Source organism: Chiloscyllium plagiosum, chromosome 3 (genome assembly GCF_004010195.1).
Source record: "Chiloscyllium plagiosum isolate BGI_BamShark_2017 chromosome 3, ASM401019v2, whole genome shotgun sequence".
NCBI classification, from domain to species: domain Eukaryota; kingdom Metazoa; phylum Chordata; class Chondrichthyes; order Orectolobiformes; family Hemiscylliidae; genus Chiloscyllium; species Chiloscyllium plagiosum.
Window position 1 is genome coordinate 71,932,484 of NC_057712.1, and position 22,772 is coordinate 71,955,255.

General features: G+C 39.0%; 1 protein-coding gene and 1 pseudogene across 1 annotated transcript in view; one reads left to right on the top strand and one right to left on the bottom strand.

The window, feature by feature from the left end:
• Nucleotides 1-22,772, bottom strand: part of LOC122545235 (synaptotagmin-like protein 1) — a 205,886-nt gene that overhangs the window by 59,898 nt on the left and 123,216 nt on the right. The window lies entirely within an intron of this gene.
• LOC122548583 lies at nt 8,185-10,603 on the top strand (annotated as a pseudogene).

Genomic DNA, 22,772 nt, shown 5'->3' on the forward strand with positions numbered 1-22,772 from the left:
ATTCACCAAGGCCCATTCCACACCAACAATCTCTACCACCTAGAATCAAGACATTTCTTAACCGAGAGAGAGATGTGAATTGCATCAAAGAGAGAACAATGAATGAAAACACAAATGTAGCTCTGAAGAGTTTTGTGCAGGAGTATTTTTGGGAAAGTTGCAACATGGGGTCTGGCACTTATAAGTGTTAGACCACTCATCTTTCTTGTCTTCTTGAGATCCTGGATATCTTAGTGGATCTCCAGACTTGGTCACTTCCATTCATGTCTGTTTGTTGGTTAGAGAGGCTTTCCTCTTCCTGCTATACAGAGGACAGGTCACCTCAATACAGCCTGTTATATCTCAAGACACCTGGAAATAATGAGAGAAGCAGGAAGAAATATTTGCAAGTCTTTTCCCCTATTCCTTTGGTTGCTGCAGTTTCAAAAATCCATGTTCTTGTTCCCATTGTAGGAAGTTAGATGTTATAAAGTATTAGGTTATGAAACCAAATTTGATGGGTGAAAAGCTTTAGTGCTGAAAATTGGGGTGGAACTTGGTTTCTCCAAGTGGAACTGGTTCAGAAGGGATGGCTATTCATGACTTGACTTTTCAGGTATCAGTTGGAAACATTTCAGTTAATGCCTCAATTTTTCTATTGTAGAAAAGTATCTCTGAGTTTCACAGATGACATCAAATTATATTTACAAGTTTCCTATCTCAAATAGATGTGCATTTAGCCCATGGCCTTACATAATGAGAATAAGATCTCAGTGCTAAATATTACAGAGAAAACCTCAACATTACAGAGTGTTTGAATAATACAATATTGTTTCTTAAAGTGGTAGGAATGGCTTGCATCCACATTCCCACGTGCACATTTCAAATTCTTATCTTGTAGCCTGGGTCACAAAGTACACCTAACCATATAACAGGCATGCTAGCTGCTAGGTTGAGATTAGTGCTGGTTCAGAACAATGCACAACTTGTAATAAACAGTAACCTCTGAATGACTTCCTTGTCTTAAAAAGTGGACTTCCTGACAATTTAGAACATAAGAAATATGAAGCATAATCATTTGGGCCCTCAAACCTCTTCTGCACAATGATAATGGCTGGTATGATTTTCTACTTCATTTGCCCATGAAACTAGATTCTATTGCAGATCAAAAATCCATCTAATTCTGTCATGAGTATATACAATGACCCAGTCTTCACTGGTTACTGTGGAAGACAGTAATAAACAGAAAGAGTCACAACCCTTCAAGAGAGAAGACATTTGTCATATCCATTTTCACTGGGAAACCTTTAATTCAAAACCTGTGCTCTCTTGGTCTAAGTTACCCCAGGAGAGCACATATTCTCTCAGCATTTATCATGTCAAACCCCTTCTCCCTCAGAACCACATCTTACATGAGCATTTCTCATAAGACAACTCCCTCATCCCAGGAATCAATCTAGTGATTCAGAGTTCCAAATATCCAAGCAGATATATTTGTCTCAATGTTTTCAAATAATGTTTACATTTTTCATTTGTCTCAGAGCCAAAGCCTTCTAGTTCTCTCCCAGATGATATTAAGATTCAAAAAGAAAATACCAGGCTAAACTTCTTAAACAGCAGACAGAGTGAAGCCTAACACTCATCACAGTTCATCAGTTTACCAGTTTAGCAAGTGAGTTTGCTATACATTTCTCCATTGACACAAAGCCGCGTTCAATATGCACCAAGCAAATATATGTACTATAACTGGGGTAATGATGTGATATGGAAATTCATTCAAAAAGGATTTTTAGCAGGAATCCTTTTCCCATGTCCCATTACCTCAGCTGAGGAATTCTGTACAAAATGGAAAAATACAATTTAATAGGAAAACCCTTAAAATAGGACTGAAATATTTTCAAGACTAGACTAGACTAGAATAGAATTAACGATATGCAGTAACCAAATGTTAAAGGACTGCTGATAGTAAAATACTTTTTTATCATATACACCATCATGCACTTTATCCACAGAAATATCACAGGACTCACTAATTTACCAAACTATACATCATTTGGTATTTCTTTAGTTTTATTCTCACAATGGAATAAATATTTTAACCACCATGTTAACATAATGCTGTTCAGAAAGGTGAGAAGACCTGATTGCAAACATAAACTATCCAATACTTCTGTCAAATGCTCATTAGTTTTTGCCCATAGAGAACAATGTATTGAATGATTCTATCAGAAAGCCTCTTAATTAGAGTTACATTTAAAATGAGTTTGGGTAACATCAGAGAGGCATACCTAGTTTTTGAAAAATGTGCAAAACAGAGATCCTGCTTCATTCATTTCAAAGAGATGACCTTGCTAGTTTGGCGCATATTCCTCCATGAAATATTTTCAGTGCCCACTCCCCAGGGCCACAACATTTGTAAGGTATGACAGTTCAAACAAACCAGTTTGATATTAGTTTTAGTCGACTTGAATGGAACTCATTTACATCGACTTTAGATATTTCACTAAATCCAATTCTCATTTCTGTTTGAATTTAATCTATATTTACACGTACACTGCATAGCTCATTAATGGTCATCACGGCTAATGGGAATATTCATCTATAGGAAGCACTTGCTTGACCATTAATTCATTCCATTTACTTTCAAATTAAAATGCACAGACTGACAGGGTTGTTTGAAAATGCTCTTGCATTTGAATACACACCCACATGCATGAAGGTAATTCCTGGCCATAGGAAATTATAATGCTTTCACCATTCAAGACCTATCCAGAGAATTTGTTTATTTTTAATGAATAATACTTTTCCTTAAGAGGCCAGTTTCGCACAACAAGAACATGTTTATAGAAAGCCCAGTCCAGTGGGGATAATTCAGATGGTCTGCAATATTAAAAAATAGATGATAATGAATCGGTATCCAGTGTGACAATTCTCCCAAATTATACGAAACAGGTTGAGTGAAGGGTGTTTGGGTGATTATAATTTAAAAACAAAAGAAAAAGTCACCACTAATTATGCTATTTTCTACTCCCTACATTATTTCCCTCATATCCAGCCTGAGGGAAAACTATGTCAGATTTAGGCTGTTTTGTGATGTGAATTTAAGTCTTGTAGGAACAGGGCCAAAACTGTCTAAATTGAATTCACACAGGACTTTTAGAGAAAACTTACATCTAATCAGTTTTTATCTGGATTCAGACGTACATACAGAAACACAGTGTTCAAAGCTAGAACGCCAGCCAAATACCAAAAGCAATTTAAATGTTAATTAGGATTCTTTGTAGTTGAATCAGGTGTTTATTCCAATTATATAACTTGGAGCTGCAAGAATATAATGACACAGAATTCAAAGTTTGGGAGAAGATTTATAGCTCGGGTGCCCGTTGTTGTGCTTCTGTTCGCCGAGCTGGGAATTTGTGTTGCAGATGTTTCGTCCCCTGTCTAGGTGACATCCTCAGTGCTTGGGAGCCTGTACCATACATCAAAAACATTTCTGAACTGACAGCCAGACTACTGCGACCACTAGGACTCATAACAACACACAAACCAACAGCCACTCTCAGACAACAACTCACCAGGACGAAGGACCCGATACCCAGCATGAGCAAAACCAATGTAGTGTACAAAATCCTGTGCAAGGACTGCACAAAACACTACATAGGACAAACAGGAAGACAGCTAACGATCCGCATCCATGAACAACAACTAGCCAGAAAACGACATGACCAGCTATCCTTAGTAACCACACACTCAGATGACAAGCAACATGAGTTCGACTGGGACAACACTACTATTATAGGACAAGCCAAACAGAGAACAGCCAGGGAATTCCTAGAGGCATGGCACTCATCCACAGATTCAATCAATAAGCACATCAACCTGGACCCAATATACCGGCCACAACAGCGGACAGCTGGAACTGACAACCGGAAGCGGCAGGTACAAATCACTATAAATGCTGGAGGAAACATCACAGAAGCGCTTCACAGGAGGCTCCCAAGCACTGATACAGAATGGTGGGTGTATTCATTTCCCCATCTCTGAGTTCCAGGTTTCAGATTTGGGCTCCAGAAGAGAAAAGTCAAAAAATAAGTCCAGTAAAGTAAATGGTCAACTTCTTTGAATGGCCACAGGCCTGAAAGATGAACTGTATTTTTCTCTTTACAGTTGCTGTTGGTCATGCTGATTATTTTCTATGTTGTTACTTCACATTTCCAGTCCTGCAATATTGTGCTATAGTGTTGCCCTTGTATTGTAGGAGCTTCAGGCGAAAGAGGATAAAAAGATGGAGAAAAGGAAATAAACCAAGTCAGAGACGCCTAAAAAGAAAGTTGGATTCCACTTAGAGGTGTAGGACATTATTTTAAAAAATGTATTCCCTACTGATAAGGCAAGACCTGAATCAAGTCCATTACCCTCTAAGTTTTTCAACATTCATTGCCAAGATTCTTTGACGGACCAGAATATTAGCAGCACACTTCCAAATTCCTCAACCAACTGGAGAAAGTAGTCAGAATGACAGCCCGGATCTGTCACAGTAAGGATTTCTAGCTAAATGGACTATGACATGCATTACAAGTGCTTGGATTTTGGAAACTGTGAAGAGGAGACCCGAGAAGACTGCTCCTTGTATCTGCCACTATTATCTGAAAGTCCTGGCTTGGGAGCTGAAGGACTGAAGAATAGGATCTATGAAGATCTGTCAAATCATTTGATGTGGATGGAAGTGACTGAGAGTCAACAGCAGAACTCTGGCCCTTCCAACTTGGAGCCAGTGTGCCTAGAGAAAAGAGGACCATACGAGGACAGGAAAGATCAGTGGTATAATCTTCCAAATTCTGCAATCTCCTGGCTTCGATCACGTTCCATTGCTCCTCGCCTTTTTCTACTTTGATCAATACTTCAGCTGCCTCAGGTCCTCAAGTTGCAATTTCCTCTCTAAAGAACTCCAATTCTTTAAGGGATACCTTGAAAACATCTCTATTCAACTATTAGTCTGCTGAAACATATATGGCCAAGGGGAAACATTACTTGATTGACAGCTCTTTCTCTACCTTTGCTAGTCTGACAATTCCAAATTATTTGCTTACAGAAGGCAGAGAGTTGGTAAGTGCATGTAATTTCTGCTACTGAAATATTAAAGGTCTAGGTGTTTGACACTTACATAGAACTGTTATAAAAATAATATATTTGAGATTAGAATGTGATAAATGATTGACATTTTTAAAAATCTTTTTCTACAAATGACACTGTCACCATAGAGTTCATTAATTCTGTACAGAGTAGATTGAATCTGAATCTGTGTACATATGTTGGCATAGAGGGTATGAAAGTCCATGAAAGGCAGGTTGAGGGAAATGTGTTACCATGGAGAGTATGGGGACTATGAGGAATGGGTGGAGGAACAAATATTGGAATGAAGTACATGAGGAACATAGGGAATAGGTGGGCAAAGTTTGACATGGATGGTATTAGTGGCTTTGAGGTGGCTATGATTTGACTTTGGGTCATAAGTGGTGGGATAAGGGTTAGAAGGCTGGTGTTAGTTTCTTTAATTATTATTACGACTGAGACAATAATTTAAACCAGTCAGAGTTGGCCAACTCCTAATTCTTACTGGGGGAAACAGACTAAACACCAGTTAGCACCCATTCCCAGAATGAAAAACCCCAAATCCCACTTCGGTGAAGTACTCTGTCTTTAGCTGAGTCCACTAAGCCAGGACATTTTCCAACTCCCACAACCCACACTTAACATGGAATATGCAAATGATTTCTATATCTGTTAATGATTTTGTGCTGCTGCTGATTTATTTAAATCTAAATTTATTAAAATTTAAATAGATTCTAGATACAAGTAGACAATTATGAACTATCACCGTATAACTCTGCTACTTTGCTTGTTAAAAATTCTAAACCCCTTACAAACCCCCAGACCCACTCTCATACACACACACACACACATGACACACACACAAACAGAAGAAAAAGACTTGGTGTCATGGAGGGTGGGAAAGATTGGAAAGGCAATTCAACAGTTCCCTTCCACAGAGTTCAGCAAGATGATCCTTTGGGCTGTCCTGGTGCTCCCTAATCTTCTTTCTCAGGGACATTCACTTGCTTGCAAGTGGCACAGGGTGACTGGTTCAGATTTATAAAGTCTTTGACTTATTGCTTAAGAGCCACTGCTTATAGCAACTGATGAGGAAAAATAAATTGGCTTTCTCCAGACTTGTAGAGTTCTTTTCTCACTGTAGAAGGAGGACAACCCATTCTTTTCCTGAGCTCCGATGGCTTCTTCCCAAACATTCACAGTCACAAGTTGTTCAGCTATCTGGGAGACAAACGCATTGCTGTTGGCAGGCAGAAGGCTTTTATTACCAACAATGGGCTAACATTTTCCAGACTAATCAGCTACCAGCCAGATCACAATTCATACACATCCCTTAGCTCACACTTGACTGCAACTAGTTTTCCCCACTGTCTGAACAAACAGCATTATAAACAGCATCACAATAAAGATCAGGTAACTTGCTTTTAAAAAGTAATCCCTTTCACTATTCTTGATTTTCAAAATAGTCCCTTTTCCCATTTCAGTCCAAGATCTAAAATACAGAAAAATAAAAAAGCTACTCTCCTTATAAGATTAGATTTTGTTTTCAAGAAGAGCTGTAGCACCATTTAACCCAAGAAAACACTCAATAGGACCAAGTACAAGGAGAGTGATCAGAGAGTAATGGGTCAAATTAAAGAACTAACTTGGAGGTGGATAGATGCTTTGAGTTTTATTTTAATGGATTTTAGTGAAATGGAGGTCATGGGCAACATTAGCAAATATATCCTGTGAGGATTACGCAAGTAAAATAGACTGTAGTACATGGTTTGTGGAAGGAATGGGCTGAATTGCCTTTTGCCACTATTGCTAAAATTAAAAGTAGCAATTTTTGAAGAAATAAGAGAAAGCAGAAACTACAAATTGGGCACACAACTCTAGAAATTGAATCACAATTTAGATTTTTAAAAATTGTTTAGGTTTGTACATTGCAGCGAAATTGTGAGAAACACTGAAAAATAAGATACAAATGAAAATTAAAGATATGCACTTTGCCTATATAGAAGAAACAAATAGCAGTGCACAAACCAACTGATGAAGGAGCAGCTCCCTGAAAGCTAGTGCTTCCAAATAAACCTGTTGGACTATAACCTGGTGTTGTGTGATTTTTTAAACATTGTACACCCCAGTCCAAAACCGGCATCTCCAAATCATCTGTAATACTTTACCTGACTAATAACTATTGGCTCTGATCTAAAACAATAAAGCACAAAATCTTATTTCTAATTTTTTTTTTAGTCCTTTAGCGTCCATACAGACTTTACATGAGGTCGTAATGATCTGAAGTACAACAGACAACTAATACTCAGCTCATTCAAAAATAATGCATCAAATCATTGATGACATTGCAAAATAAGTTCATTTCACTGTAAAGATCTGGCTCCTATTTTCAAATTTGCACTCACATTTTATTTCTCATATCTGAGAACTAAAGGTTTTCAAATACAGACTACAAAGTTGAACTTCAGAAACATGCAGAACAAGATTATTGTTAATACACAGGGTTCATGGAATTTGAAAAATTGCTTTAAAACAAAGCTATAATCCTGGTATGAAAAATTAGTTTATTTTTTTCAAGAAAAGTGAATTCTCTTTCTAATGTGGACTATGTTAAATAATTATTTTACATGTGCTAATGAAAGCATTGGAACTTAATGTATTCAAATAGAAAAATATGTTTACTTAGAATATAATTTTGTTAGAAGTAAAAACAATTATCCAATCAATTGTAGCAATAAATCATTTAACAATTCTAAAGCAACAAATGGAGCCACTTTATTGGTATAAATGTCTGTGAACAGTGGTTAATTCAGGCATGAATTTTGTAACTGGCTCAATAGGAACTGAGAAAATGCTATTGTTCCCATGAGACATTGTACTTGCAGACACAGAATTGGTAAGTTGCAATAAATGAGTTGAATTTTTCCCAAGTTTTCTAAACCTTTTGTGAAAAAGGTGATTTATATTCATAAATCTTAATTAAATTTGATTTGAAAAAAACTGATATTGAACGTATATGCTTAATCATGAAATGTTTTATGTATCAGTCATTCAGTTAGTAATATTTTGGTGCATTATTGTAATTGGTAAAAAATGGGTCCAATCATGAAGTACTTCAAAAACCTTCTGCAGTCGACCAAGGTGAGTAAGGTGAAAAAGCAAGCTGTCAAACATGAGGGTCTTAAAGGGATGGGGAATACCTCTGATCATGACAGCCTGAGGCAAGCAGTGGATAGGAAGATGTGTACCGAGACAACCAACACACCAGGGAAGGAGCCTGTATATTTTGAAGTGTTGGAATATGAGTTCTGAGTTAGAGCAACAACAATGTCACTGACTTCTGATTGTGGATCATGGTGAATGAATTTGAAGGTTCTCTGTAGCTGAACTCATCATCTTCACATTATAATAGAAAAATCATGTCTGTCACAGTGTCGGCAGTATGTGACATAAGATGTTGCAGGACAGAGTGAGGTTGGAAGTTTATAGAGTGTTCTATGAATACACTTTGGATTTATTAAGGCACTTCCATTAGATAGTACTTAATATCCTGACAGATACCTGATGAAGCAGAATTAATCAGGTCAAAAATTTGTCAAAAGCCAAATTTATGGCCATGGCTACTTCAAAGCAGCCAACTTTGTATCCCAAGGTAGACATGTATTCGGGTTTATTTGCGTTTTCCATTAGGGTATGGTCAAGGACCTGGGTTGGCTTTGATGGGACATCAGTAAGTGGGAAACAAGTGGCATGGATGGAGCATTACGTGATGGAAGCAGAGATCTTGTGGACAACTGCATTGGAGGATGAAGGTTATTTCCAGCCACACTGACTAGACCGAGAAAGAGGAATGTTATTATCTCCAAGAAAAAATAAGAGGAACATAGGAACAGGTGTAGGCCATTCATCCCTTTGAATCCATTCCACCATTCAATGAGTTCATTGCTGATCTGTGGCCCAATTCCTTTTATCCATATCCCTTAATATGTTTCCTTTATAAAAGTGTATCAATTTCAGATTTAAAATTAACAACTAATCCAGCATGCAGTGCTGTTTATGGATGAGTGTTCAAACCCTCCACCACCTTTGTGTGTAAAAGTCCTTCCTAGCATTTCTCCTAAACAGTCTGGCCCTAATTCTTAGACTAGGTCCCCTAATTCTAGAATCCCCAAGAGTGGAAATAGTTTATCTTTATCTACCTTACCGACCTTCCTGTAGTCAGTCATTTGAAACACAGCGCCCTGCTCGCATGCCCAAATGCTGGCCTTGGCATGCTGCAGTGTTCCAGTTAATCACAGCACAAACTGGAGGAACAACATCTCATCTTCAGACTAGGCACTTTACAGCCTTCTGGACTTGATAGAGTTCAACACCTTCAAATTGTGAACCATTTCTTTCTTTTAGTCTGTCACAATGTCCTCCCCTCCCCATCCCACCGACTGCCCTTTCAAGTTGGGCAGGAGACACACCATTATTCAGCCATTCTCACATTCCAATCACTTAATGTAAACCATTAACATCTTTTCCCCACCAGCACCATATACCCACTTTCCTGACCACCACCCACCTGAACTATGGCATAAATACTGTCCCTCCACACTTCATTTCAGCTCCGATGAAGGGTCATCTAGACTCAAAACACTAGTGTGCTCTTTCTGCATGGATGCTGCCTGCCACTGTTATCTCCAGCATTTGTTGTTGTCAGTACAGATTCCAGCATCTGCAGTAATTTGTTCTCTTATCTTTATCTACCCTGTCTTTTCTCGCTAATATCTTGAAGACTTCAATCAGACCACCCCTCGTCTGAGTTATACCTAATGTTGCACTTGAGTTTTGCTATCATGAACAGTACAAACAGATTCTGGGATCCTACTGCAGGACCCATGGAAGACCTTTGCCACTGCTGCCGCAACTGTTGGCTGATGCAGTGGCTGGTATTACAGCCACCTCACCAGTATATCCACTAGACATGGTATGAGCATGGGGGGCATAACTCCAAAGGAAATGTACGGTAATGTTTTGCATGTCTTCATCTAGATAACTAGAGATGAAGGAATCAAAACCTTGTTTAGTGGATTCTCATCCACTATCCTTGGGATAATTCCACATGCCGGACTCAGCTTCTTCACTTACAAAATGTTGAAGAAATTACACGCAGAGTTAACTAAGCGACCCCACCCGTACACCCATGAGCGGCTATGTTTTGGTACAACTACTGGCTTAACTGGCCAGTCGGCCTCCAACCCATTGGATGTGGTGTGAACAGCAGATGCAGATGGCAGGGAGGCAATGCTGCAAGTACATTAGCATTTTGGAGACAATGCATCAGCTCGTTGTGGAAGAGGGTAGAATTGGTGGTCTGTGCAAAGGTCAGAGAAAGGGCTCTATTGCCATGGGGATCAGCTTCAGCATCTTTGACCTCATGCAGATTCTGCTCCAGAAAATTATGGACCATGATACCTTACAAAGGTCTCTTACTACAAGGACGGGTGATCTGGACCTTGAGGACTAAACAAATGGAAAAAATGCATCACACTAATAAGTGTCCAGGATGGGAATTGATAGTTGCTGGACAAATATTTACAAACTGGAATTATTCTGTGACACAAAGGTTAATCATACCATATTAGCAATTGAAACTCTGGCACCTCACACTCTCTCTGAAGCGGTGTCAATAATTTAATTAAATATTAAGACTTTGTTGTAATAAAAAAAAAGAAATTTTAAAAAAGAAGAGAAAAAGTATGCCGTGGTGGCTCAGTGGTTAGCACTGCTGCCTCACAATGTCAGGGACTCGGGTTTGATTCCAATTTCGGGCGACTGTCTATGTGGAGTTTGCACATACACCCTGTCTCTGCATGGGTTTCCTCCTAAGATGTGCAGGTTAGATGGATAGGCCATGTTAAATTGCCCGTAGTGTCCAGGGGTGTGCAGGCTAGGTGGATTAGCCCTGGGGAATGCATGGTTACAGTGATAGGGTAAGGGTGTGAGTCTGGGTGGGATGCTTTTTGGAGGGTCAGTGTGAACTTGAAGGGCCAAATGGTCTGTTTCTACACTGTAGGGATTCTCTGATTAACTTGTAAATTCTACAAGAACCAAGCCCAATTTGTATAACCTCTCCTCATAACTTAACCTCTGAAGCCTACTTCTCACTTTTGTAAACCTATGCTATATTCCCTCCAAGGTCAATATACCTTCCCTAAGGTGTGGTGCACAGTTCTTTTCACGGTACTTCAAGCAGAATCTATCATGAGTTTTGCAAAACTGCAGCAAAACCTCTGCATCCTTGTACTCTAGTCCTCTTAAGATAAAGGCCAGCTTTCCATTAGATTTCTTGATTATTTTCTGCATCTGTTCATGACATTTAAGGATCTATACACCTGAACATGTTGCAGCTGTACAGGACATTGGTTAGGCCACTGTTGGAATATTGCACGCAATTCTGGTCTCCTTCCTATCAGAAAGAGGTGAAATTTGAAAGGGTTCAGAAAAGATTTACAAGGATGTTGCTAGGGTTGGAGGATTTGAGTTATTGAGAGAGGTTGAATAGGCTAGGGCTGTTTTCCCTGGAGCATTGGAGACTGAGGGGTGACCCCATAGAAAATCATGAGGGGTATGGATAGGATAAATAAACAAAGTCTTTTTTCTGGAGTCCAGAACTAGAGGGTATAGGTTTAGGGTGAGAGGGGAAAGATATAAAAGAGATCTAAGGGACAACTTTTACACACAGAAGGCGGTACATGTATGGAATGAGCTGCCAGAGGAAGTGGTGGAGACTAGTACAATTGCAACATTTAAAAGACATCTGGATGGGTATATGAATAGGAAGGGTTTGGAGGAATACGGGCTGGGTGCTGGCAGGTGGAACTAGATTGGGTCAGCATGGACAAGTTGGACAGTAGGGTCTGTTTCCATACTGTACATCTGTATGACTCTATGACTCTAAGTCACTTTAGACATCAGTTGTATTTAACTTGATACAATCTAGAAAGTACCCTGATCTACCCTTTTTCAGTCCAAGATCGATAATGCTTACTTACATCCAGATAACAAACAATAAAGCATAACATCAAATACACTCAATATATATGAAATCTGAACCAAAAGGAGTATATCTAGTGTAAATAGGATGAATAAAGGATGAAAGTCATTGAGGTTTTAGACTTTGACTTAAGATGAAGGTTGTTCAATTAAAGTCTGGTATCTTTCCAATCCATGTATCATTCTCTCTATACTGTTCAAGTGCTGCCGCTAAACTATAATTCTTTGTATATTTCCATGCCATTGTTTTCTTGCAAGCTGGATATTCTGCAGGCAACCTTTCATGCCTAAGATGTGCTATTCATCAGGCACTAGCAGATTGAAACAAGAGATGTTTGCATTTTTACACCTTACTCAGTTGACTGATTTATATGTCTTTATATAAAATAATAATTTCAGATCAGACAGTCTTGACTACTACACATCAATCAGCTGAACTTGCCTCAATCTATGGTCAGACAATTCTGCTGCCATTTTAGATAACTGCTTCTCCTTTTATTACATGAAAGCTATCTGGTTTGAAAACTAAATGAAGAAACTTGAAAATCAATGGCCCACATTTCACTACACTAACTCCAACTTAATGGGTAGTAACTGGGATTTGTTTTCAAAATTAAACTTCGCCTCCAAAATTACTTTATTAGCAGGTTTTGTAATCACATTGTGGTAACTTTATTTCCATAAAACCAATGATAAATATGGAGCGTAGAATGAAGAAGATTTGTACAATAACAAGTCACAAAACCTCATCAAGACATTAAGTGAAGTTAATATAACTGCAAGTTGTTAACAAGCAATAAATATTACAGTTGAATCAGCCTTGTTTTTAAAACTGTACACACACCAATTCACTATAATAACAATTATTCCTTCTAATAATAAAGGAAAAATATCCAAACATATATGCAAAATTTAAGTGTCTTACAGGAATGATATTCATATTATAATGAATACTTGGTTCAGACTGGATGGAAATTAGTTAATTATTTTACTTGGTTACCACTTGTTGAAAATGACCAAATTTGAACCGATGGATTATATTATAACCTTGATTCTAATCCCTGGAAATGTTTTTTTTAAAATAATCATTGAATAAAATTAAATACTGTTTAATTCTAGTAACTGATAGAAAAGTTCATTAAATTTATAATAGGATGGGATGTTTGTTTATATAACATCTATTAAAAATATTTTGACATAAAATTCTCATTTTAAAGCTTTAAATACAGTAGTCAATGCCTTTTCCAAATTGATATATACTTTTCTGTTACATAATGTCATTCAAAAAACCTTTTTTTTGAACATTGCTATTGGTAATGAGCAGTTACCTTTTTGAAATGTGATTTATTAGAAATGAAATTACTATATAAACAATTGCATTAAATTCTAAAGCAGAAATATTTAAGTGCCTCAAAACTTAAGCGAAAATACAATATTTTATTATGCTCAGTAATCAGTGTTTTTGTAAATTAAAAATCAATTCAAAAGCACTCCAAGTGGATTAGAAGACAAAAAGATAAAGGAGCATAAATTGGCCAATCTGGGTGGCACAGTGCACAGTGGTTAGCACTGCTGCCTCACAGCGCCAGAGACCCGGGTTCAATTCCCGCCTCAGGCAACTGACTGTGTGGAGTTTACACATTCTCCCCGTGTCTGCGTGGGTTTCCTCCCACAGCCCAAAATGTGCAGGTTAGGTGAATTGGCTGTGTTAAATTTCCCGTAGTGTTAGGTGAAGGGATAAACATAGGGGAATGGGTCTGGCTGGGTTGCTCTTCGGAGGGTCGGTATGGACTTGTTGGGCCGAAGGGCCTGTTTTCACACTGTGAGTAATCTAATCTAAGAGTCTGTTCCTCTATTCAATTTGATCTGATAATCTGCAACTCTGCTTTTTTCCTCATAATCCTTGTTTCCCTTACTGATTAAAAATGCTTTCATTTCAGCCTTAAATATATTTAATAACTCAGGCTCCAGAGCCCTCTGTAGTAAAGAATTCCACAGAGTCACTACCGTCTCAGGGAAGAAATTCCTCCTCATTTGTCTTAAATAGGCGAACCCTTATTCAGAGTCATGGTCTCTGGTCCTAGACTCTTCCACAAGGAGAAATAACTTTTCTGCAGCTACCCTGTCAACTTCTCGAAGAATTTTTGTACATTTCAATAATGTCCCCTCTCATTCTTCTAAATATATGTAAGACATGATATTGTACTTGGCTTTTGTTCACAGTTGCTACAGAAACCATCTGATGGGATTTTTCTGCTTGAAATCTCTGGATTACTGATCATATGTTGGTATCTGTAGGGTCAATGTGTCTAAAACACCGATGAAACTGTCGAAAAATTGAAATGACAAAACTTGGAAATAGCATGCGAACGATTCCTTGATCAATGAAAAAATGCTGCAGATATTGGAATTTTTAATACTTAGCATACGAAATATAATTTCCAACAATGTGTTCAAAACCAAATCATGGCATACTTTTAAACACTAAGAATGAATTATTTGCCAATGACTTCCTGTAAGATACAAGTAGAGAACTCATACAAATATGTAGCTTGTCAGTACATCATGTGCATTCTCAGTCTGCAATGTCTGCAAATATTCATGCAGCTAAATAAAGTCTAACTCTATTCATACTTTTTAAAATATTTTAAACATAGTAAGGGGATTCACCCCTTCGTGTACACTCTGCCATCCAATAATATGCCACCTAGTATGGTGACAAAACATCTGAAAACAAACCTTCTAGCTCAGTGAGCTAACTTACATCCAATATGATCACAGCTGATCATCCAACTCAGTACCCTGTTTCAGCTTAATCCCCATACCCTTTGATCCCATTAATAAGAACTATGTCTAATTCCTTTTTGAAAACATTCAATTGCTTTTGTCTCAATCACTTTCTATGGCAGACAATTCCACAGGGTCACCAGTCTCTGCATGAAGAAATTTCTCCTCATCTCAGTCGGAAATGTCCTACCCCCAAATCCTTACACTGTGACCTCTGACTCTGAACTCCTCAGTCATCAAGAACATCTTTTTTTTGTTTACCCCATGTAGTCTTGTCAGAATTTCATGTGTTGTTTTATGATACACCCCCCATTCTTCTAAACCCCACTGAATATAGTCCTAATCGATCCAGTCTCCTTTCATATGTCAGTCCTACCAACTCAGGAATCAGTCTGGTACACCTTCACTACATTCCCTCCATAACCAGAATATCTTTCCTCAGATAAGGACATCAAAACTGCAACAATACTCCAAATGTGATCTCACCAGGGCCCTGTACAATTGCAGCAATAGATTCCTGCTCCTGTCCCCAAATTTTTCACAACAAAAGCCGAAATAACTTTAAGCCTTCTTCACTGCTTTAGCACCTGCATGTTTATTCTCAGTAAGTAGCATATAAGGGCACCCAGGTCTCATTGCACCGACTCCTTTTCCCAAACCTATCACCATTCAGTTAACAATCTTTCTTTCTGTTTTTGCTACCAAAGTGCATAACGTCACAATTATCCACCTTATATTTCATCTGGCATTAAATTTCCCACTTACAAAACTTGTCTAAGTCACATTGAGGCATCTTGGCATCCTCACATTCCCCTCACTGTTCACTGTCCCACCCAGCTTTCTGTCATCTGCAAACTTGGAGACATTACACTTAGTTCCCTCATCTAAACCATTAATATATATTGTAAATAGCTAGGATTGAAACACTGATCGCTGACCCCATTAGTCATTGGCATCTAATCATTTCTAAATTTCTAAACATTTTGTGACTAATTCTAATTTCATTCAGTTCCTCTCTCTCATTAGAGCCTGTGTTCTCCAACAGCTTGAGGACATTTGTGTTCTCCTTTGTAAAAACAGTACGAAAATATGCTTTTAATTGATCTGTCATCCCTTTGTTCCCCATTATAATTTACAGTTCCCAGAATTGTCACTTAAATCTATATATTTACAGATGTAGTTTCCTATTTAATTTGAATAATTTAAAGTCAAATCGTTTAATTTTAGACTGTTAAGCTTGATATATAATGATTTTGAAATCTATTAAATTTCCATCTTTTATTGTTTAAAACTGAAAACACAAAGAATGCAATTTCCAAGCAAGGCCCCACATAGATTGTTCCCCTGTGCATCCCTGCAAGAGTTCATAAATGTGGTGTCTAAGGCTGAGCTACCTTCAACTGTTTCACTGATGAAGCTTCCCTCCATCTTAAGGTCATAAATGGGAATGTTCACTGACAATAGTGTATTCAGTTGCAACTCCTTGGGTACTGAAACCTTCCAATTCCATATGCCGCAAGACATGGACAACATTCTGATTTGGGCCATTAAGTGGCAAGTTGGATTCATGCCACATAAGCAATAGGAAATGACCACCTCAATGGAAAATAATTAACCACCTCAATTAAACATCCATTTGCATTACCATTGTTGAATCCATCATTATTAACAGCCTGTCCACTATCTGAAGACATGCAGACAAGGAATGCTCTCCATTCATCTGGATGACTATGACTCCAAGACTTAAGAAGTTCTAAACAATTCAGGAGAGTGTCCTGTTTGATCAGCACCCTACGCTCAATCTTAAACATGCACTTTCTCCACCACAAGCGCAATGGCAGAATTTATTTATTCCACAATATGTATCACAGCAACTCACTAAACCTCCTTTGATGGACCCTTCAAAGCCTGAAAACACTTGCACCTTGAAGAGAAGCAGCAAATGCAGTTCGGTTTTCAGTCACACACCATCAGAACTACAGGCTGAACCTTACTTTTCTTTCTGAATTTGTTCAAGTTGCATCAATATTTTTGGAGGGTTCATCAATATGGGTCCAGTGAGATCTCTTGCTGTATCTTACCAAATCTGCATCATTAACTGCCCCATGCTATCTCTCACATCTGATATTCACCCTACCTAAACATGTCCATTCCCAGAACAACACACCACTCAGTGGATATCCCAGACTTCACTAGCATGCTTTGCGACCATGCCAACTTCAAATCCAGACAAGCAAAGATAGTGTGGAGTTGTTCGCGTACCTGACATGGTAAACATGGTAGAATTTGGTGTCCTGCTTTGTGGGCATGATCCTGGAGATCCTGCTCAATGTGATGATACAGACATAGGATGCTCTCTTCCTCCAGGACCAGAGTGGAGGCCATAACACCACGCAATGCCAACTGGTTCAAGATTGCCTCTTGGGTTAAAGTAGTCTCAACCATCTGGAGGAATGCATAGCACTGTATGAGGAAGCTCAATGACCTTTTCCCTTCTACCAGGATAAGCTCCACTTCCTTCTCTCTACTACCTCACATTCACTCTACCTTTGCTGCTGTCACCATTTCTCACCAAGGATCCATGTTCTAACACTCTCACTACTGCCTGCAACATCTTCCTCACTCACTCTCACTCATCCCAACCCTCGACACCACTAACCCTACATTACCACTGTACAGCTTACTCAATCACGTTGGACACCTCCCAACCTGTACCAATTGTAATAGCTGTGCCACCCACTTTCATCTGCTGTAATACCCACCTCTCTCATTCCCTAAGGAAAACAGACCACAAAGAATCTGAAAAACTCAAAATAAGTGGTGTGTTGGATTCAGCTGGATCCTCCTTATGAATTGTTAGAGCTGTAGCCACCCACGTAAAAGGGGAGTACTCAATCACATTAGGGAGTCTGGAAGTGATTTACTCACCACAGTATCCCTTGCCTCTGACCTGCTCTTGTAACCATTGTGTTCATGTAGTGAGTCCAATTGAGTTTCTGATCAATGGCAATCCCAGATATGTTGACAACAGGGATTCAGTGATGGTAACACCGAATGTCAAGGAGCGGTGATTAGATTGTCTCTTACTTAAGATGGTCTTTGCCTGGCATTTGTGTGGTGCGACTGTTACCTGGCACTTGTCAGCCCAATCTTGGATGTTGTCTAGATCTTGTTGCATTGGAACACGTACAGCTTCAGTATCTGAGGAGTTGTGAATGGTGTTAAATATTGTTCAATCATCAGCGAACATTCCCACTTCAAAATTTGCCTTGATGGTTCTCAGACGTTGGCACATGTTGGATGACCAATGTCCTTGGACATGGGGTGCATGTGGGTGGTTGCCAAGGAGTGTGCCCTGAAATATTGGTGCCCTATTTCCAACTTGGAGATCATTTGGAGCGGTTAGTGAGCTGAATCCACTAGGTTTTTGTTCTGGCTTCCTTTTCAAGTTTTCCCACATGGAGCTTCTTTGGAGAGTTTGGGAAGATGGGAAACTGCATGTTACTGAGGTTAGTTTGGATGTTAACAAGGCATTTACCAAGTAATAATCCCTGTGATTTAGCAACTCACTGCTGCGAAGCGAAATCTCACCACACTACTTATGAGAAGCATAAAAGATGGCCAAGGTCAGAGGTCAAAGTTATAGTCCAATAGGTTTATTTGAAATCACAAGCTTTCGAAGTGTTCATCAAGTGAAGTGGCGTGAGTTACTCCTGTGGTTGTTCGATCATGCCTATCACCTGATTCTGCCACACATCTCACTATCACCCATGTCACCCAGGCTTTTATAACATTCCACGCAATATTTCCACAAAGGTCTTGGCACTCCCCGGCTCACCACATCGTCTCAAGAACAAGAAGGAACAGGCAACTGTTGTTGGTCTTGCAAGTGTCTCTAGCATACCATGAAAGAATAAAAGAATCCTTCAATAATGCATTGCAGTGACACGCTGCATTATATTTCATGTCCAGGAGTGAAAAGAACAACAGATAAACCAGAAAGGTAGGTGTGGAATTGACTTGTCCTTTTGATCCATAACCAGTAATTTAGTTCAGCTTACAGCTAAATGACCTTGACTTACACTGTTCAATTTCTGCCTAGTTAGAATGTTAACTGTCTTGTTTAGGAGAGTGATTTTATGTTTGAACACATGCAGATGTGGAGTTATCTCCCAAAAGATGGAAATTGATGTGGGCAAAAAGTAATCAACAGAATTAGAAATTAGGTGGTTGTATCATGGACAATTAATCAGATTCTGTCCATTTCAATAGTAGCTGTTTGTTATTTTCATCAGAGTGAAGAAAAAAACTCTTATCTGGGATTTTTTTGGGCCACAGTGATACTGACCACCAGTCAGAAAGTTAGGAGCAAATTTGCATCAGTGAGCCATGGCAGCCATGACTGAAGTTTATGGTCCTCAGGAGGTATGCTGCCTGTAGTCACAGCTTCTCCCCCACCAAGCTAGATTCCCCACTCTCCAAGGATTGCTGACCAATCAAAACGGAGCGGTAGCAAAACATTATTAAACCTTGCATGCAAGCATCTAGCCATAAAACGAGATATAAGATAACGTTTTCGGATTACACTTCAAGTACTTATTAGTATCGGCTTAATGGTGCATTTATAATTGCAAAAGCAAACTGTTATTAGCCTGTAAACTTTATACCAAAATCACTATGAATGGGAAACAGAGTGCCACATAAACTTGTGAAATATATTTTTCCATTTGATGTATTAAAATCATCAGCTGTTATCAATTTATATGTCACCGTTCTTTGTTTAGAAAGATGTCGTCATTAACACTTTTGACGTCATTTGAATAAAGTAATTCTTCTTGAAAATTTTATTAAACCTGATCCTGATCCTGAACCTAACTCATGATAAGTTGGAGCTGTATCTAGTTTCTCACTTTACTTGTGGGTCACACATCTACCTCTGAATTATTTAATTTCAGAGCAACAATCAAATAATAGAATTTGCACGTTACTCAACAGATGAGTGCGATTATAACAATGAGTAACAATGAAGAAAAATGTGTAGAGATTAGGTGTAATTTCCTCAAGATAAAAGGTCAAGTTTCATCACTTCAGTTTGTTTTTAATACAAAATATCTGACATGACAATTACCCTGTTCAAATTTACATTGAGAACAAGTATTATATTCGGAGTATGATGGAATGCTTTACCAATAGAAAAGGTGTAATTGGCATTTCCATTCCATCAGCAAGAGAAATCAGAGTACTGTAAAATGGAATCTTTTCTAATGGAGCTTGAATGGTGCTGTCAGATCAGAAGTCTTTTTTTTAAACTGCACAGTGTCTTCATCTCCAGTAGATTGTATTACAAATTTCTACATTGTGTAAAAATACTAAAATGTTTATAATATTTAGATTTAAGGTTAGATTATTTTTCAAACTTTTGAACTTTTATATTTTTCTCTTGATTTTTATTCCTATAACTCATGTATTTTTGCATTCCACTACTATGTCCTATTTTCTGGCCTTAAGATTTGCATTAACTACCTGATCTCTAAGTGTCACTATCTCAGTTTGAAAATTATCACAACAGAAAATTGATAAACATCCCTTATCCTCAAAAGGAACTCAGTGCCTGATTGAGAAATTAGGAATAGAAGTTTATAAAATAATGAGAGATATAGGTAGAGTTAACAATAGTTGTCTTTTCCCTAGGATCAGGGATTTCAAGACTAGGGGGCACATTTTTTAAGGTAGGAGGAGAGAGCTTTAAAAAAGACATGTGGGCCAATTTTCTACACAGAAAGCAGTTTGTATGTGGAATGAACTTCCTGAGGAAGTGGTGGATGTGGGTACAATTACTGGATAACATTTGAAAGAAATTTGGATAGATTCATGAATAGGAAAGATTTAGAGGGAAATGGGTTTAGAGGATTATGTTTGGCATGGACTGATTGGACTGAAGGATCTGTTTCCATGCTGTATGACTCTATGAGGGGTTCTCAAACAGAGCCAAACACTCCACTTGCAACTGACCCACCCTTCTCCATGATGCCACCTCACTGAGGTGCTGTGTTTAATACAGTTCCTAGCCTCTGGTTACTTGACATCTCTAGAAGGGGTAGAAATTGTGTCCCGGGTGTCCATGATCTGTAGGAAGCACCTGTAACTAGCCTCTCGATTGGTCAAGTGGAAAGGAGATGAAATCAAGGAAGCACTTGACCAAGTGTAGCATCAAGGAACCTGAGCAAAACTGGAGTCAATGGGAATCGAGGTAAATCTCTCCCCTGCTTAAAGTCACACCTGGCACAAAGGAAGACGGTTATAGTTGTTGGAAGTTAATCATCTCAGCCAATCGACATCACTGTCAGAATTTTTCAGAATAGTGTCCCAAGGTCCAACAATCCTCAGCTCCCCCTTCAATAACCATCACTCCTTCATGAGGTGAAAGTTGGGATGCTTGCTGATTCTTGCACCATGTTCCACAGAATTTACAACTCATCAGATATTGATTCTGCACATTCAGACTTGAACTGACAGATGGTAAGTATCACTTGTGTCATAAAAGTACTGGGTAATATTCATCTTCAATAAGAGATAATCTCACCATCATCCCTGAACTTTCAATAGTATTACCTTTGCTAAAACAATATCCTATGGGTTATTATTGACCAATATCTGAATTAGGTTTAGACAAGCCAAATAAATTTCTGTGAGGAGAAAGTGAGAACTGCAGATGCTAGAGATCAGAGTCACAGAGTGTGATGCTGGAAAAGCACAGGTCAGGCAGCATCTGAGGAGCAGAAGAGTCTATGTTTCAAGCATAAGCTTTTCATCAGGAATGAGGGGGTGGCTCAAGGGGACTTAGAGACAAATGGGATGGGGATTAGGGCTGGGGAAAAGGTAGCTGGAAATGTGATAGGTAGATGAAAGGGGGGTTGATAGTGATAGGTCAGAGAGCCAGTAGAGTGGATAGATAGAAAGGAAGATGGGCAGGTAGGACGGGTCATGAGGGCGGTGCTGTTGGAAGGTTGGATCTGGGATAAGGTGTAAGAAGGGGAAATGAGGAAACTGGTGAAATCCACATTGATCCCGTGTGGTTGGAGGGTCCCAAGGCGGACAATGAGGCGTTCTTCTTCCAGGCACTGGGTGGCTAGAGTTTTGGCAGTGGAGGATGTCCAGGACTTGCATGTCTTTGGCAGAGTGGGAGGGGGAGTTAAAGTGTCCAGACAAAGGGCAAGGGTTTGCTTAGTGCGTGTGTCCCACAGATGTCCCCTACATTGGCGAGATAGGGCGCCAACTTGTCAAACAGCAATTATTTCACGCAAGAGGGTGGTGCATGTATGGAATGAGCTGCTAGAGGAAATGGTGGAGGTTGGTACAATTGCAACATTTAAAAGGTATTTGGATGGGTATATGAATAGGAAGGGTTTGGAGGGATATGGGCCGGGTGCTGGCAGGTGGGACTAGATTGGGTTGGGATATATGGTTAGCATGGGTGGGTTGGATCGAAGGGTCTGTTTCCATGCTGTACATCTCTATGTCTCTATGACTCTATTTCAGAGAACCTCTCTGGGACACACACACTAAGCAACCCCATCACCCTGTAGTTGAACACTTTAACTCTCCCTCCCACTTCACCAAGGAACATGAACTCAGAATAAGGGACATTTAAGATTGAAATGAGGAAGAATTTCTTCTGGGCCTCTTCTACCGCCAAACTGTAGCCACCCGACACTGGAGAAAGAACGACTCATCGTCTGCCTTGGGACCCTCCTACCACACTAGTGGATTTCACTAGTTTCTTCATTTTTCCTCCTCCCACCTTATCCCAGATCCAACCTTCCAACTTGACACTGCCCTCTTGAACTGTCCGA